Source organism: Eurosta solidaginis, chromosome 2, assembly GCF_040869045.1.
Source record: "Eurosta solidaginis isolate ZX-2024a chromosome 2, ASM4086904v1, whole genome shotgun sequence".
In the NCBI taxonomy this organism is placed as follows: Eukaryota; Metazoa; Arthropoda; class Insecta; order Diptera; family Tephritidae; genus Eurosta; species Eurosta solidaginis.
Window position 1 is genome coordinate 277,390,391 of NC_090320.1, and position 13,040 is coordinate 277,403,430.

Here is a 13,040-nt window from a genome sequence, read left to right on the forward strand (position 1 = left end):
AATACGTGGGCTAAGTTTAGTAAAGATATATCGGATTTTGCTCAAGTTATTGTGTTAATGGCCGAGCGGAAGGACAGACGGTGGACTGTGTATAAAAACTGGGCGTGGCTTCCACCGATTTCGCCCATTTTCACAGAGAACAGTTACCGTCATAGAGTCTATGCTCCTACCAAATTTGAGAAGGATTGGTAAATTTTTGTTCGACTTATGGCAATAAAAGTATTCTAGACAAACTAAATGAAAATGGGCGGAGCCACGCCCATTTTGAAATTTTCTTTTATTTTTGTATTTTGTTGCATCATATCATTACTGGAGTTGAATTTTGACTTAATTTACTTATATACAGTAAAGATATTAAATTTTTTGTTAAAATTTGAATTTAAAAAAATTTTTTTTTAAAAAGTGGGCGTGTTCTTCATCCAATTTTGCAAATTTTTACTTAGCGCATATAGAGTAATAGTAGTAACGTTCCTGCCAAATTTCATCATGATATCTTCAACGACTGCCAAATTACAGCTTGCAAAACTTTTAAATTACCTTCTTGTAAAAGTGGGCGGTGCCACGCCCATTGTCCAAAATCTTACTAATTTTCTATATTGCGTCATAAGTTCAACCCATCTACCAAGTTTCGTCGCTTTATCTGTCTTTTGTAATGAGTTATCGCACTTTTTCGGTTTTTCGAAATTTTCGATATCGAAAAAGTGGGCGTGGTTATAGTCCGATATCGTTCATTTTAAATAGCGATCTGAGATGAGTGCTCAGGAACCTACATACCAAATTTCATCAAGATACCTCAAAATTTACTCAAGTTATCGTGTTAACGGACGGACGGACGGACGGACGGACGGACATGGCTCAATCAAATTTTTTTTCGATCCTGATTATTTTGATATATGGAAGTCTATATCTATCTCGATTCCTTTATATATGTACAACCAACCGTTATCCAATCAAACTTAATATACTCTGTGAGCTCTGCTCAACTGAGTATAAAAATGCGTATTATGCGTTTTTTCTAATCTTTTGGAATTTTAATAATAATTTTTTTTTGTTATTAATATTTTTTAACTTTCTGGTTAATTATTGAGCTCAAGGTCGCAAGGATAAATAAAACAATGTATTTCGTGGTATTATAATTTATATAATTGGCCTATATTTCGGTTTCAATCTGAAACTAAAAATGATTATACTTTCGTCATACTTGTTACGAACAGTTTAACTGCATATATGGATAAAATTCGCAACATGATTGCTGAAATGCCGAATGTTGAGCGGAACACTTTATGTATTGATGGACGTTATCTGCATAATATGCAAATACAGGAGCGTTTGGATTTTCTGAAGTTGTTGTTAAAGGATGGGCAGCTATGGTTGTGCGCCGAGCAAGTAAGAGATTATTGCAATTGTTTTTCACCTATTAATAAAGGGGCTGCCTGTTATTAATTTTAAGATTTGGGTTGTTGTTGTTGTAGAGTACTCGTTAGATCGCATTCACAATCCGTATGCATGTAATGTGAGAAAAAGAGTGAGATAATAAAATAAAATAAATATTTCATTCTGCTATTTCATTTTCTGAACTCTATGCTCCGAATTTTCGCATGTACACTCGGTGTATTTGTGGATGTCAAAAACCTCAAGTGAATGTGTGCGTTTTTGGTCACACGATTTTTGCAGGGTAATTAGCCGCAGTACGAATCACAGATTCATTGACTCATGTGTTTGAGACTATATGTAAACGTGATTGTGAACGAAGTGCAGATGCTATCACAGTCAGCCAGTCACGGCGAATCCTCAGAAGCAGTCCCAGAGTTCAGTTGTGATCTTTCAGTACCTGTGACAAAATCACAGCTACACGGATATTTGCCAACTCTAGTACCTTCACACTCCCACAAATGATCAAGTACAAACCTTTATTGAATTGAGACCGGAAACTGTTAAATCGACCACAAGTCGTTCTTGATGCGTGAGAACGAAAAATCTTAAATCAAGCCCAAGTAGTGATTGAAATGAGTACAGAAGGTTCACACATCAATTCCAAAGTGGTCATAAAATACGAACGGTGTGCTTGGAAAAACTGTTCTTAAAACAAGCCCATTGGTCACGAGATAAGCAGAAATGTACTTAGCAGACTTTTTCAACGAATGTTCTTAATTTTGAACTTGTTCCGTTCGTTTTATAACGATTTTTCTCTGAGTGTATATAGATCCGGTACGTTCCGGTAACAAAGCCCCATTAAGGTACTAGCCCGACCATCTTGGGAACGATTTATACGCACACATTAAACTTTCTAGGCCATTCCGCCCTCCCCACCCCCTACTTCAATGAGGAACTTGGTATCGCCAGAGCCTCGCCTGCTTAATATGTTTATTCATATTGGTAACAGGATTCCCCTCGTGTGGGTGAGGTTGACAATTGGGTTTCGGAAGCTTTGAATCCCACACCAGGCAAGCAACCTGACCCTCGATCACATTCAAGACTTATTAGGCCATCGCCACGGAGCTACGAACTCTCACTGGGTACTATATGAAATATTGTAGTACACGATAACTATATTTAGCTGGAGAATTAAACGAGGGTTCACATTCTCTGTGAGTTCGCGCTCTGGCAAAGGCAGAGACTCTCCTATCTAGGTGGCGTGACTCTTAGTCCCCTCGTAATATAGAGTAAAAAGCCTTAAAAATGTACATAAAATTTAATCAGGCGAGCAATTTTCGGATACGTAATTTTTAAGCGAAACGATTGTTCCCATCCAAGAATGTTAATTTAGTAGGCGGTCCTCCCCTTCATTCGGAGGGGATGGGTTGACTTAGGTGATTCATTAATTTCACATAACGATCAACCAAGTACTTGTAGATGTAGCTATAACTATGACTAAAAAGATTAGATCAATCTGATAGTTTACAAAGTGCTATCTGTATAAGATAGTACAAACTTTGTTCAGTATGTAATTTATCATGGACGCGTATCCTCAAAAGTTTTTTACATAAACAATTTAACACTATAGTTTGGTTTTACGGAACGCTTCAAAACCTAGGCACAAAGAAAGTATCTAGTATCTAGTAAGTACTCTAGGCATGACTACCCTGCAAATATACTCACACACTCATGGAATTTCACACTTATATCTTAATATATAAAAAACAGGTGTCACAAAATTTTTGGCTACGATGGACTCCTAAACTACAGAACCGATTTTGAATTTGTTTTGCACCCCGTATGTAGTTTGACATACCTTGAAAGATAGAATAGGTTATATCTCAGTTTATAGTCGTAATATTATTTTATTGCATTTTTTTTATTTGTTTATACGTAATAATAAAATGTTACATATACGCAGTGGCACTCATATTTTCAGGTGGTGCGGATATACTTCCGTGTAATTGCTTGGCGTTTAATTGAACAACCTGCTTATATTATAGCGAATAATATCAAGTATAGCACATCACCAGCCCGCCGAAAGGGTGAGGGCGGGAGGGGGGGGGGGGTGGTTTCTGAGGGGCCCGCGATTTAGAGGTACTATGACATTTTTTTTTAATTCAGGAGAGTCTTTAGTTGTTCCATGTGCAATTTTCAAGCCGAATTTCAAAAGCAACCAAAATCTGCATTTCGTTTTAATATTACAGTGAAGTGAGATATAGGCCGAAACGTGGACCCGAGTACCCCTAGCACGTGTTTATAGAATATGATAACAAATGAAAGCTGTTGATGAGTGCTTTAGTACAGAGTAATATTTTATCCATAGACGGACTGGGACTGGGATTAGGACTAGGACTGAGACTGAGACTCGGAGTGGGACTGAGACTGGGACTCGGAGTGGCACTTGGAATAGGACTAGAATAAAATACATACCACCCTCTAGGACAGGCAATAAGGGAAGCAGAAGAATGAGAAGGTATTGAGTGAAGATAAAAGAGAGAAGGGGATTGAGAAAGAGATAGAATGAGACGAAAATGGAGATAGATGAAGCGAAAAAAACGGAGGGAGGAATGAATAAAATGATTAGGAAAATGTGAAGAGGGGAGGGCAGAATCAGACGGAAAAAACTTATTAAAATGTATGCAGATAGGCAAAATTTAGGACAGGTAAACATCTGCGGGTCTTCCAGTTTTAAATAAGATTTCCTACAAACCCTGACCCTCGATCACATCCAAGACTTACTAAGCCATCGCTACGCAGCTACAAGCTCTCGCTGGGATTTATATGAAATATTTTATTCCACGATATCACTATACTTAATTAAATCTATCGGGTACACAAATCTGTAGAGCTGGAGAATTAAACGAGGGTTCAGATTCTCTGTAAAGACATATACTCTCCTATCTAGGTGGCTTGATTCTAAGTCCTCTCGTAATACAGAGTAAAAAGCCTTAAAAAGTTGCATAAATGCATGAAAAGCCTCCAAAGTGAGTAAAGGACTGAAGATCAATCACTGAAGATCTAAATAAAGGTTGCAGTGCATCGCGGTTTTATTATAATAATAATAATAGCCACCGCTCTTTTTTTTGCCTTCTTTATCCTCATGCACAATTTTCACACTTTTTTTGTTTTACTTAAGTAAGCGGCTGCTTTACTTTCTGCTGCTGCGCTGTGCTAATTGCTATTTTGAATATATTTAATTTTTATATATTTGTGTTTTTTGTTTCATTGTCCTTATGCTTATATAGCTGTGTATGTATATTTTATAAAGTAGTGACGCTAACAAAGTGATGCCGCACAACAATGCCAACTTAGCACTGATAAGACGATTTCTTTAAGACTCATCGGTGTATCCGATGACTCACATACAAAATTTAAACACATGCACTCGTATACTCAACGAATGCAAACACACATATATAAGTAAAATGTATAGCATGCACCATTTACGTAGCAGAACGCATCGCCTTCGATAGCTCAGTTGGTAGAGCGGTGGACTGTAGTTTGAATTGCAAAAGCATTTGTCCGAATAGAAATCCATAGGTCGCTGGTTCAAATCCGGCTCGAAGGAATTAATCTTTTTTTCAACGTTGGTCTTGAATTTTTATTTTTTTTGTGTGGAAATTTTACACTCCGTCATATAGCTTCCATAGAAGAGATCATTCGAAATGCAGCAAGTTGCAAGCGATTATTTGCTCTGCTTCTTCTTTGCATAGTTAAGAAGTTAATTTTACATGCTTCCTTTTCGTTGAAAAAAATATAGGAATTTTTATCCTTAACGCGAGAGTTTCCAGGATTTGCCTTATGTTGAAAAACTGGTCTCGTCTAATAGTACATTCTGGTCTGAAGTCGCGCTGATATCGTGCAATCAATACGTTGACTATGGGCTTAGGTTTATAGCACAATACGCCCGCAGCGTGGCTACATAGTGAATGATAAATATGCTATCTTCGCTAGCTTCCATCGTTTGGTCAAAGATTTCTCTCAGTAAGCAGACATGAGATCCGAAGATAATCAGCCCAATCACGCAATCCATCGTAGACTGTTTTTTCGGGAAAGTTACGAAATTGCTATCATGCAATTCGACCGTTTCGGAACGTCTCCGAAAGTAAATTCGAAATTCATACAGTGGCATCACTGAATTCACTCGGAACGTAAACTTTTGACATTTATTTGAAATTTTCTACGACAAGTTCTTGCCAACGGAGAAAATCTACGAAACGCGAAAAATATTTAAAACAAAAGCACAAATAGAAAAAATGTAAGGTTTTATTTAAATGATGTGTACACTCAGTTGCTGTCACTATAATACAATTTTATATACTTTTGCAGGTCCAATGTAATCACCACAAAACAACACAATATGCCCTCCTAATTGAATTGCTGCAACGAAAACCTGATATGGCTCAGGGTTTTACAAAGTGTCCCAAAGAAGAGGCAGCTGAGTTCTGGAAAAATGTGGCAGAGGCACTGAACAGTATAGGACCACCTGTCAAGGACATTTCCAGATGGAAGAAGGTAGCATATTTTAATTGTAGCTTAAGTGTACAATTCATAAATATATTGTATAACTTATTTTTTTTTTTTGCAGGTAATGCTGGATTGGGAGGCATACATAAAGCGAAAATTGGTGGAGAACAAAACGGAGCAATCTGCTACAGGTGGCGGCCGAAATAGACAGCATCATTTTAACGATTTGGAGGAAACGGAGGAGGATTGACTGCATTGGAGACGAGCACACAAGGTATACCGAAGACAGTACATGCTGGCCTACCTGTAGCACGTAGTCTTCCTGTGGCAAGTAGACTAAATGAGACGGGGGATAACCCACCGTCGCAGCAAGTGACCAGCAGTCCAGTCGAAGCTCGTACCGAAGATTTGCTTAAGGAGCAAATTTCGTTGCAAAAAAAGTTCAACGAGAAGATCGAGGAGAAATTAGAAAGCATTTCGTCAGATATGCGTCGGTTATGCAGAGCATTCGAAATGCAAAATGTATTATAAACAAGTAAGGAAGGCTAAGTTCGGGTGTAACCGAATATTACATACTCAGCTGAGAGCTATGGAGACAAAATAACGGAAAATCACCATGTAGGAAAATGAACCTAGGGTAAACCTGGAATCTGGTTGTCTGACATGTGTATCAAATGGAAGGTATTAAAGAGTATTTTAAGAGAGAGTAGACCACAGTTCTATGGATGGACGCCATTTAGGGATATCGCCTCAAAGTTGGACCATGGCTGACTCTAGAATTTGTTTGTACGATATGGGTATCAAATGAAAGGTGTTAATGAGTATTTTAAAAAGAAGTGTGCCTTAGTTGTATATGTGAACGCGTTTTCGAGATATCGCCATAAAGGTGGACCAGGGGTGAATCTAGAATGTGTTTGTACGATATGGGTATCAAATGAAAAGTGTTAATGAATATTTTAGAAGGCAGTGGGCCTTAGTTCAATAGGTGGACGCCTTTTCGAGATATCGCCATATATGTGGACCAGGGCGGAATCTGGAATTTGTTTGTACGATATGGTTATCAAATGAAGGGTGTTAATGAGTATTTTAAAAGAGCGAGGACTTAGTACAATAAGTGAACGCCTTTTCGAGATATCGCCATAACGGTGGACCAGAAGTGACTCTAGAATTTGTTTGTGCGATATGGGTATCAAATGAAAGGTGTTAATGAATATTTTAAAAGGGAGTGGTGGTAGTTGTATATGTGAAGGCGTTTTCGAAATATTGACCAAAATGTGGACCAGGGTGACCCAGAACATCATCTGTCGGGTACCGCTAATTTATTTATATATGTAATACCACGAACAGTATTCCTGCCAAGATTCCAAGGGCTTTTGATTTCGCCCTACAGAACTTTTTCATTGTCTTCTACTTAATATGTTAGGTGTCACACCCATTTTAAAAAGTTTTTTCTAAAGTTATATTTTGCGTCAATAAACCAATCCAATTACCATGTTTCATCCCTTTATTCGTATTTGGTATAGAAATATGGCATTTTTTTCATTTTTCGTAACTTTCGACATCGAAAAAGTGGGCGAGGTCATAGTCGTAATTCGAACATTTTTTACACCAATACAAAATGAGTTCAGATAAGTACGTGAACTGAGTTTAGTAAAGATATATCGATTTTTGCTCAAGTTATCGTGTTAACGGCCGATTGGAAGGACAGACGGTCGACTGTGTATAAAAACTGGGCGTGGCTTCAAACCGATTTCGCCCTTTTTGACATAAAACAGTTATCGTCCTAGAATCTAAGCCCCTACAAAATTTCACAAGGATTGGTAAATTTTTGTTCGACTTATGGCAATAAAAGTATCCTAGACAAATTAAATGCAAAAGGGCGGAGCCACGCCCATTTTAAAATTTTCTTTTATTTTTATATTTTATTGCACGATGTCATTACTGGAGTCGAATGTTGACATAATTTACTTATATACTGTGAAGATATTGAATTTTAAAATTTGAATTAAAAAAAAAAAAATTTGTTTAAAGTGGGCGTGGTCGTTCTCCGATTTTGCTTATTTTTATTAAGCATACTTATAGTAATAGAATTAAAGTTTCTGTCAAATTTCATCATGATATCTTCAACGACTGCCAAATTACAGCTTGCAAAACTTTTAAATTACCTTCTTTTAAAAGTGGGCGGTGCCACGACCATTGTCCAAAGTTTTACTAATTTTCTATTCTGCGTCATAAGGTCAACCGACCTACCAAGTTTCATCGCCTTATCTGTCTTTGGCAATGAATTATCGCATTTTTTCGGTTTTTTCGAAATTTTCAGAATTCGTTTTAGAGGTATACTTCCTTCGGCAAAGTTTCTTATTTTGATCCCTAGAATACGATTTTCACAGAGCAATGGGCGTTTTTTTGCCTCCCCACAAATCGACCCGCCCTAATATATATACATAAATAAGTTAAATAAAACGTGCTATGTATACAATTTAAAATATTTAGTTTTTACATTTATTTTAAATTTTATGAACGCGAAAGTGTTCCACAAATATTTAATCGTATCTGCGAAGCTACATTATTTGTAAGATGAGGAAGAGATTTCATTACTTTCACTTAAATATGACGATTCTTCTATTACTAAAACGTTTTCTGAAATATCAGGCACGCGATAATGGATACATATGTTATGTAAGGCTGCAACTACGTTGACTATTTGAGATGCTTTCATAGGCTCATAGTGAAGCTCACGAGCTCCTAGAAGGCATCTAAAGCGATTTTTAAAGACGCCGATCGTCCGTTCAAAAATATTTCTTCCCTTTGCATGTATCTTGTTGTAATTTGCCTCGGGGCTTCAAGTGGGAGGTGTCCGAAAAGGTGTCATTAGCCACGGTTCTAGGGCATATCCTGCATCTCCTGTGAAAAAGTAAGACAAATTTTAATTTAATAATTTTGGAGTTTTTAGAAATTGTACGATACTATTATTATTGTACGTACGATATGTGCAAATATTACCTAAAATCTATGAGTTTCTTTCACCACCCAGGTACTTGCCTTCAAAAAATGACCTCGCACCGCTGACATTCCATATGTTGGAGTCATAATTACTTCCAGGATACTGTGCATTCACGTATCGCATTTTCATATTATTATCGCTTATCGGCAAATGAATTAATACATTTTAAGTCTACATAAATTTCCCATATATCTTACAATCATTGCGTTGATACCATTATAATATAAAAATTTGTCGTCAGCTGGAGCAACGATTTTAATGCGTGTCCCATCTACACACAAAATCACACCCGGAAATCCATATTTCTGATAAAAGTCCATTTTGGCTTGCCTTTTTTCTTCTCCGCTTAAGTCCAGATTCACCCACACAGGACAAAGATGAGTTTGCAGGGATATCAATATGTCTTTCAAGACATAACTAAATTTGGATTGAGCCATTGGAATATCGAAGTCCTTACCTACCCCATGCTGGTAGCCTCCCAAAAAAACGTAAAACCGAAGACAAGCGATGTAGAAGAAATATAGATGACGACCTTGATGAACTGGAATTTCTCTCCAGAACACCTAGGACATGAGTAAAGGCCACCTTATTTATTCGATAATTTTTTATAAACCTGCATTTAGAAAAGTTTTGAAGAATGGATTACTTATACATATGGTAATCCTTTACGACAGCATAACACTACTAATACTCGTCCGAAAATATCGAAAGAGGTATTAAATTGGGATTGCTGACATCCCTCAAACATTTATTTTGTAATTTTAGATCCCTCCGGCTCCTTTCTCTTTTTTTCTCAGCTAAAATAACTGCAAATGCAACAGATTCCATGTTCTGATTGTTTAACAAATATTTAATCTATTTAAGTTTTTTTATAATTTTTGTATTTTTCCGACCCAGCTGATTTCGAAATGTCAAAATTCAAAGTTTATGTATGGTAACACTTTTTTCGAGTTCACATGGGTTCAGTGATAGCAATTTATTAGTATTCGTAGCAGTTATTCGAATTCGTAATATTGCTACGATGAATTGCGTGATAGGGGTGAATAATAATAAGCTGTCTGCTCCCAAGGCTTAGCCATATAAGGTGGCAGCACGGCGATATACGTACGGCGTAATGAAAAATTTCATGTACTTTGTTTTTGTAACTAGTTTCACTAATATCAAAACCGTACTGCGCCAGAAGTAAAAATGTCAAATCATATTAAAAAATTACGAACCAGCTGATTTCTGGCCGTCGCTTCTATGGTTCAGCCATGTCTGTTCCTCAAGCAGATTTTCCTAGGGAAACTTCCTAACAGAGGCGTGTGAGGTCTAATTCATATTTGGACCTCACAAGGTACTCATAGTCAGAATACAACGTTTTCATATTTTCAGTTTAATAGAAATGTCCGTGAATATGTTGGACAATTTTTCACTAACTATTCTTCTCCCTGTTCATCTCCCTCCCTCGATCCACCTCTCACTCTTATTTTCTATAAACTCACCCTCTGCTCTTCTCTCCCTTTTTTCTTCGTCTCCCTCTCCATATTACTCTCTCTATTTGTAACCCTCTCATCTGTCTCCCTCTCTGTATTTCGAACATTCTTTGTATCCCTCTCCTCTCCTGCCTTTCTCTCCCTTTTTTATCGTCCTATTTGTTTTTCCCCCTCTCTCCTAAACTTTATCCGCACATCTTGGATAAGAAGCAGCGATCTACTATCAAGCTCGTAAGCTAAAGGCCAAATGAGTTAAGTAGGCTTTCCTTATAATGTCCTTGGCACTTTCCCATGATGCTTTATTTAAATAAATTTTTTATTTTTTTTAACATTTTCTTACTAATAACATATTTAATGTAAAATTTATGAGTAAACAATTTTTTTTTTTCGAAAAAAGTAGTAAAAAGTTTTTCCTTCGAGCCGGAATTGAACCAGCGACCTATGGATTTCTATTCATACAAAGGCTATTGCAATTCAAACTACAGTCCACCGCTCTACCAACTGAGCTATCGAAGGTGATGGACTGCGATATATTTAAGTCGTAGCTGTACACTTCAACATTGGATTTTGTTTGCATTAGATGAACATACATAACGTACACTTACAGTAGCGAACAGAAAAATAGCAGGGGCATTTTTTTAATTTTTTCAGAAATTAATTCAATATTTTAAGATAATATTTCTATTAATTTTGTAACTGAAAATGCAAGCCAAAATGTTTTCCAGAAACCTCGAAAGTTCGAGAAAATACCGAACTTGTTTTTTGGAGTTTACTGAATTTTCTAAAGTAGGCAGTTTTGTAACTCAATAAATTTTAGCAAAAGTAAAAGCTTTTTCAAGGTCTTTCAAAATTTACAAGGGTTTTTGACAATTTTGTTCGAAGAGTGTTTCAGATTTTCACACTGTGTATTGAGAAAAATCTAAAACACCATCCTCCAAAAAAAAACATTTTTTCAAAAATCAATGCCAATTCTGAGAGACCTACAACTTATACAACATGTGACTAAAATTGAGTGTGCTACAAAACTGCATACCCAAAAAAATGCAATGAATTCAAATAAAAAGTTTGAAAATTTCGTCCATTTTAATAGAATTTTTCCGAATACGTTTTCCTAATTGGTTTGTATGTTTTCAGTTACAAAATTAAAAGATTTCCCTTGAAATTCGAAAGCAAAAAAGAAGACTTTAGGTGAGAGCTTCAAATAAAATTTTTGAAATTTTTGTAAAGATTTCGCAAATTTTTCAAAGAGGTTTTTGATGGGTTTGCATAGTTTCATTTACAAAATTCATTGAAGTTTTTTCTTAAAATATCAAAAAAAAAAAAAAAAATATGGGCGCGTGTACTTATGTACTCGCATGAGAAATTACCTAATTTCTGGCAAATCGAACCGTGGATAGAACTTGCACGAATAGATCTGACCCTGGTCGACTTTCCGGAAAGAAACTTAACAGGAACACTCTTCGTGTTGCTGCGAAGCTATTCTGCAAATATATATAATATGCACTCCCGAATTTAAATAACGCTAGCGAATGATGGCTTTTTTCACTATTCGATCTAATTCAACATGTATATATCTGACGCATAACGTGCTGTGGTGAATGTCTCACTCAAAGCAAGAATCAAGGCGAATTCAGTACCAGGTTTTGTTATCCTAACAGCTGATTGCTTCTTCTTGATTATTTTCTATACAGCGCCTTGTACTTTAATATCTCGGTTAATCGAAATCAAAGAAAAGTTTCTTTTGAATTGACATTCTTCTGCACGACGAATTTGTTGAATTCGCTTAGCCACCACCTGGTATGGATTCGCCTTGGAAAGTATGCTTGTACAGTTCACAGCAAACAACCACACGAACTGCATTTTCAACCTGTTCATTTTGTGTTACATCCTAAAATTTCACTATCACCATATTTTCTTAACGCGTCTGAAGAAGTGTAACTTCTGCTACTTCTGTGTTTGCTACTGTAGACGTATATGGCGATCAGCTATAAAAACAATACGTCTTTCCGATGATTTTTATCGCTGTTTGTATTGAGATACGTTGGTATTAAATGCAGAAGCATAATCAGCTTTAAATTTCAAAATTTTTTAGGCAGTGATTTAGATGTGACTTTTATCAATACAAGAAAATTGCAGTTTTTTGAAATCTAATTTTTGTTGAACTCAATTTAAACACCTCTTAACTCTATAAAAGCAAGGTTTACTGTGAAAGGACTTGGCAAAACTATCGTAGTCCAAACGATGCCCGTTCCACTTTTTCAACTAGATTTGGAAACCGAGATCAAGAAAAAATTTACAACCTCTTTTTATTCACACAAAATTTAAGTATGTGGCATTTAAGCCAACATCCGGAAATTTTCTTCTGGGTTAAACATATTTTTAAGTATTTCATAATCTCAGGAAAAGGTACAGCAAGAGTTACGCCTACAACAATAATCAACAGTTTACTGCTGTACATGACTCATGACATTGGCTTGTGAGCCGAGCACATCAAAGAGATTTCGTGTGTACTTAAATATAAAATTAGTCAATAAAATGACGCACTAATTGACGGCGATGCATATCAGATGCAACAAAGCGTACACCGAAATCACGTGACTACTTAAGATCACAGTGACCCAACACTCTTAAGATCTCCGCCGTATAGATCAACCGAAGTAGTGGCACTAAAGTTG

General features: G+C 36.4%; 2 non-coding genes and 1 pseudogene across 2 annotated transcripts; 2 read left to right on the forward strand and 1 right to left on the reverse strand.

Moving 5' to 3' along the window:
* Positions 1-1,245: 1,245 nt before the first annotated feature.
* Positions 1,246-6,417, forward strand: LOC137241870 (uncharacterized; annotated as a pseudogene).
* TRNAY-GUA (transfer RNA tyrosine (anticodon GUA)) lies at positions 4,883-4,987 on the forward strand. The gene is made up of 2 exons: positions 4,883-4,919; positions 4,952-4,987. It is a non-coding gene; the product is annotated as a tRNA-Tyr (tRNA).
* A 4,359-nt stretch (positions 6,418-10,776) lies between the features above and the next one.
* TRNAY-GUA (transfer RNA tyrosine (anticodon GUA)) lies at positions 10,777-10,881 on the reverse strand. Its single transcript has 2 exons — positions 10,845-10,881; positions 10,777-10,812 (listed from the first exon to the last, which is right to left on the reverse strand). It is a non-coding gene; the product is annotated as a tRNA-Tyr (tRNA).
* Positions 10,882-13,040: the final 2,159 nt, after the last annotated feature.